A 6,288-nucleotide genomic window follows, 5' to 3' on the forward strand; every position below is an offset into this window, starting at 1 on the left:
GCCTTTAAGTGAGTCTCGGACTCCCTTTTGAAAATGGGATTTAGGTTCCCTAGTCACTTTAGCACTTTTGAAATTTTACCCTCAGGTGCCTGCCCCCAAAGAGCCTGTGGCTTCAGTTTTTCAAACAGACATGAGCTTAACTTTGCACACATGAGCAGTCTCTTGGAGGTCAGTGGAACTATTCACGTGCATAAAGTTAAACACCTCTGCAGGATCAGGGCCAATGTGACCGAGCAATGAAGTTTAACACACATCTTGTTATGGTTCTGTGGTCTTGGATATTCTGTGGTTTGGATATTTTATATATATATATTCTTGTCAGCCAGTTGAATATGACGTTGAGGGGGAGGGTTTAGTTGTCTCCTGGAAGAAATGTGTTTTAACCAGGAGAGGGGGCGGGCATAGAGGGTTGGGTTAGGGAGTGGACTTCAGCATAGGGAGAAAGCAAGGAGGTCTGCCAAAAGCTCACACACTGAGAAGGAGGGCTCATTTGTTTGGGTATTAATTTTAAGGCAGCTTATACACGTTCGGAAGAGTTTTGCTGTGTGTTTTTAGTCAGCCAAATGCAAACTCACTCATTCACATTGTCCCTACCTGACAGCTCTGTACCTCAAGTGCTTGCAGCAAGTAAGCGGGCAGGCACTGAGCAAATTCATTCCTTATTTCAGTGCCAAGCCCTCTCTCCACCTTTAGTATCCGGGGGGCGGGACGGGGGGGGGGGTCTTTACCGGTGTTACCGGTTTTTCTAGCCTTGCCTTTGAATAGCAGCAGCACCGGGGTGAGTCACTGTTTGGAAATGGAGTGGGCGGGCGTGTGTGAGTGTGTAAGAGAATGAATGATGTCAGGCAAGATCCAGGCTCGGGGGGGGAGCAAAGAGCATGAAACTGACTGTAAACACAGCAGCAGCACGCAGAGAAAGCTGCCTCGAGTTTTCCCCCGCCCTCCCTTCTGCCTGGAGCCGCCCTCAATCAGGAGAGCTTCTCCAGCTGTAGCATTGCTGAGGTAACAGTGCATACGGATCTGGCAATCATTTCAAGGAAACCTTACTGGAAGTATCGCCCTCCCCATTGTCCTTAAGGCCAGTCTCTGCTGCCACGAAGGAGAGGAGAGGCTGTTTGAGAAGAGAATTGCAGGGGAAGATAAAGGTGTGGGCAAACTTTCTAGCTGCTTCTTCAGCTACCACCCCAGAAGTGGGAGTGTCTGTGTCTTTGGCCATAAAGAGCTGCAAAGCCCAAATGTCAAAGAGTCCTGAGGCTGCAAAGGAGACTTCCCTGTTGCCTTTGGAGGAGGAACTACCTTCAGCTTCAGTGCTTCCTTATACAACTAAGTGGGTACGTTGACAATGACACAAATCAATACAACTTTGTATTCTGCAGAGTAAGGATGGGCATGATGGAATGTGGCTTGTTACTGACCACGACAGCCTGAATATTTCACATAAGATGTCCAAAACTAGACTGGACAGAGTACTTGAAAATGCAACTGTAGAGAACAATCCTGCATTGGCAAGGTAATCTAATAGGTCATTTTAATTTCTAACATGATTTATTAATTTCTTTTACAGACTGTTCACTTCCTTGCTTCTGCCAGATCATTTTTACCTTTTTTAAAAAGTGTTTCTTTAACGGGGGAGGGGGGGGGGAATAATGTAAGTGTATGAGTGATACTATAGGCTGCTTTGTTTCTCTTATAAATACCTATTTAATGTGGGGAACAGATTTATGTATCTTTTAAAATGTACATTTGTTACCCAGGAGTTATAATGGGACCCTTTGGAGCCATGCTACGTGCATATTTGAGCAATGGTTTTTAAGAACTTTTAAAAGTTCTTAACTTTTTAAAATGTTTGTACATTCTAGACCACAGTGGCTTTGTAAAGTCCGCTTCTTGCTCCTATTGATGCTCATGGGACTCTTGCCAATGCTATTGGCTTCAGTGGGAGCATGTCTGGCTATAAATCTTTATGAACTTACCTTCTATATTCATTGGATGAATGCATACCTAAAATGCACTTTTTGCAGAGTAAAATAAAACTTAAAAATCCTTATGAAATGTAGTTACAGCACAGGAAAAACTGATTGAAATGTAGAATATTGGTAACTTTTGTTGTTGTTGTTTTCTTCAAAAACCGAGTGATTAGATCATACTGTGGACTATTTGCTTTTCAACTTCTTTTGCAAACAAAACTGTCTTTAGTGCTTTGACCTTTTATAAAATCAAATAAAACAACCCAAACTTCTCAAACCAGTCAACTTTTTTTATATTTAGGACTCAAGAACCAGTGAACAGTTTGTTTTTAATATTGGAAAGAAAATTCTATTCTAAAAATGTCCATCAAGTTTTGTTTGAATGAAAGCTTCCTATCAGATTATAACCCTATAAATAGATATTTATACATCTGAAATGTTAATATTGTAATGATATCTCAGTGGGACTACTACTGCTGTAAAGTTAACCAAGTGTTTAAAATGTGCAGGATTGGGGTCTACAGTAGCATTAACAGTCACCATTTAAATTAAAATATAGCCCTCATATTTGGGTTAAATTAAAGAATGATACATTGCAGTGATAGAAAGTATAATGTGTTTTCATTCTCCCTCTTTGGATCTTATATTTACAGAAGGTGGTAGTTCTGTATTGGAGTTAGGTATTGGGCATTAGAGTGTAGTTACGGTGTTCAGAGGTTCTGTTATTTGAGAGATTATTTTAATGTATTTTTGTAGGAATAAATTATATTACCCGTGTAACTTTTAATAACTTCATTTACCTTTTATAAAATTAGGATAGGGTTTAGATATGTAAGTTAAATAAAAGCTCATCTAGAGCCTGATCCATTGCCCATTAAAGTCAATGGGAGTCTTTCCTTTCCATTTGTTACAGTGGGCATGGTATAGGGTCCTTAGTGTTGTTGGGGAAGACTTCTTAGTAGGGACCCTTGATACCTAAGAAATATATGGAGATGTTTCTGTGTTCTTCCCAAGGAACAAAGTTGGCTTAGTAAGCGGTGGCATTTGGAAACCCCCCCCCCCTAAAATTTTAACAGAGATGGGGCTTTTCCCAACTGTATTCAGTAAGTTTTATGCTGTTGGCCCAAGAATTGCAGAATGAAGGAACAACCAAGTCTTCCAGACTTTCATGCTCTGGTGGGCATCTAGTGAGCATGATGGGTCTCTAGATAGTGATACTCTTTATGTAGTAGCCAACTAAGAAAACCAATCTTTCAAATGAGCTCACAGAGCAGAGAGGACAGTAGTTAGGGCACAAAATGAATATGAGAGAAAAAGTATGACCAGAAAACAGGAGTGTGATGCTCAGTAACATTTCAAAATATAAATGTTAGAGTTAGTCTGTATGCAACTTGAGTTTTTACAGGCTTTCTAAAGAAACTCCTATTTTTTGAGCTTTGGTTGAGGAGTTGACTGTTGCAAATGTCCCTTTCCAGGCCATAAAACCTCCTTCTGATTAACCTTTTTTAAACCTTTTACAAACAAGCTAGGTTTCACAATTAAGGGCCAAATGCTGGTTTAGGTTGTACTGATAACAATTGTCTACAATGGAGTTATTCCTTGTTTCCACCAGCGATACTGAGAACGGAAATTCAACCAAGGTGTTTAGATTCAACAATGTAATTCTACTGTGGCCCTCATTACAAGACTTTGAAATTACAATCTGCATTGCCAGTTTGGATTTATGCACACACTGTATTCTCCATCAGCATCTCCTGTCATTTTGTTCTCCTGAACATGCAATAATTTATATGAAATTACTTATGCTCCATTTTAGTATTCACCCTGTAATCAATCCCCACTGACTGAAATTTTCCATTGACTTCAAGGGGAGTTCTGTGTGCAAAATTATTGCCGATTGGGCATAGTAATTACATATCAATATACTTTCACAGAAATTATTCTCTTCTGAATTTTGCCATATACCTCAGATTTTAAAAATGCCTGTATTAAGCAAAATTTAACAGTAGACAATCATCTGAACACAGTTTCCTGAAAGACACTTCTCTTATCAGTCACAGAGCAGAATATTTCTCTGGAGACCCAAATTATACATCAAGAATACTGTAATTTGTAACACTGTGTTTTTTTTATTTTATTGTGTGTGTGTGTGTGTGTGTGTCTAAATACCATATTTAGAGGCATTCTGTTAAGCTACACACTTACCACCTAAGTTTGCAAATGTCATGAGTTTTTTAGGAGTTGTTTGCTTCAGCAATGTACACTGATATATCACAGATAATATTCTACCATACCATCAGCTATTTGCCACCTCAAACTCCAAAGGTTAACAATTTAACAATACCTAAACTCTCAGCATTAATATCTGTAAGCATAAAACCATTTCCCCTGTCACTAAAGGTCTCTTACAATAGGAAGAGATATTAATAGGCTGTGATTATTATGAGGCAATTTACACCCTGGGGCATTAAAACTATATAGTCACACCTTGTAAGGAGTCTGTCTTCTTGGCTAATATAAACTTATTACTTTGACAAAAGTCAAGTTGAGTTATCTGAGAAGGAAGTGCAGGATTGGGTCCACAAATACAAACCTAATTTTTATTCCTAGAACTTTATTCTATTTTGCCAAGTAACTTCTGTGCAAAGGAAGTGACTAGTCTGTTTTCGTTATCTGTGCTGAGAAACATACAAAAAGTACAAAAACAGAAAAAAGTAGGAAACAATTATATTTTTAGATTCTTCCTATTTATTGACACAAGTCAATATCTCTTTAAAACCCCCTCTTTATATTCTTTAGCCTCTAGGAACAGTGTTCTAGAGTATTACTCTTCTAAATTTTCTTTTCTAATACAAGACTTTACTGTGAAGCTGAAATTATTAGTAACCAATACATATTTTTGTTTAATTTATACTTCTATAGGCTATCAGTTCACAAGATAGTTTCACAATATTAGTAGTATAGAATAGACAATGCAGATGGTATGACACTTTATTTAGTATGGTTACAATACTACAGTACTAACAGATGCTGGGAAGATTAATATAACAGACACTACTGTCTTCACAGATCTGTGTCTGCTGGGAGAATTATTGTACCATGGACTCTACTGTCCCAGAAGATGCTGTGAGACTTTAGGAGCTAAAACAGGCATTGATGGGAAAGTTTATGTAACACAGAAACTACTGTCTTCTCGGCTCTGTATCTGCTGAGAGAGCTGCTTAACCATACTGGGCATTACTGTTCCAGCAGATGCTATGATATTTTAATGACAACAGGCCCCACTGTCCCAGCATATCTTTGTTTGCACGATCACTGTTACACATACACATACTAACAATCTGTAACATTCACACTAATAGAAAATAGTGTAGCTATAACAGTGTAGCTACAATGAGGCTTAGTTCCACTGAGCTTTGTATCAGTGACCGTAAGTATTTGCTAATATAGGTAGAGAGCCTCCTGGGTTTCCAATGGAGAGCAAACCAATCAAGCATTTTGCAAAATGAGCTGCTTCCTAGTAATGTGCAGGGTGGGCAGCAAAATTTGTCCACAGTGCACAGTGGTCCTAGTGCTAGAGCAGCCACATTTCAGGGGTAGGGGATGCTATGGACTCTGGGATATGGTTACTTTGACTCAGGTTTGTGCACTGAAGAGTGGACACCAGAGTCCTAGGTTTGGCTTAGATTAGAAAAGCCTTAACATAGGGTTAAAATACAATGTAGATACTCAAGGCCCAGGATTCCTTAATAAGGGTCAGCTGACTTGAGTTCCATTAACCCTGGGCTTATATTGCAGTGTAGACATAGCCAAAGTACATTTATTCCTCAATCCATGATTTAATCTCAAATCACCCCATTTTCATTGCATCTGTGCAAAGCTGCCTGAAACAGTTCAGAATTATTTTCTGATTAACTGAATGAGTGATACACTCTGTCTAGGCAAGTTCCTTCTGATGTCTAACACTTTAGCAAGGTAGCTAACACCATAGTTAATGGGTCAGTTGTCATTACCATCAGTGTGCCAATGTATCATTGCTGAAAATAGTAAAAGGTTATTTTACAAATTCTGGTAACTTTCAAATGAGAGAACTCCTTTCACCCAGTGTAGTTCAATGGTACCTTATTTCCAGGTAAGATATAACATCTTATTGCTATTGGAACACTTTACATTTGACCCCTTTGCTTTCCAAAACTGGTAATGTGTAAACATTGTGTATGTGTATAAAGAAAACACAAATAATATTTTGGGTACGCAAATTGCTTTTAGTTTTGAGGGAACACCGCTTCACACTATGGCCTAAAATGTATTCTACTTTCAG

General features: G+C 38.6%; 1 protein-coding gene across 3 annotated transcripts in view; it reads left to right on the top strand.

The window, feature by feature from the left end:
* Positions 1-789: 789 nt before the first annotated feature.
* SGMS2 (sphingomyelin synthase 2) overlaps positions 790-6,288 on the top strand; it is a 52,249-nt gene continuing 46,750 nt past the window's right edge. The window contains exons 1-2 of one of the 3 annotated variants that reach the window (XM_034772498.1): positions 790-1,145; positions 1,377-1,510. The gene's annotated coding sequence lies outside the window, so the exon portion shown is untranslated. Of the gene's footprint in view, positions 1,511-6,288 lie in introns of all 3 variants that reach the window. The other 2 variants (XM_034772500.1, XM_034772497.1) reach the window with 2 other exon arrangements.

This window comes from Trachemys scripta, chromosome 5 (genome assembly GCF_013100865.1).
Source record: "Trachemys scripta elegans isolate TJP31775 chromosome 5, CAS_Tse_1.0, whole genome shotgun sequence".
NCBI classification, from domain to species: Eukaryota; Metazoa; Chordata; order Testudines; family Emydidae; genus Trachemys; species Trachemys scripta.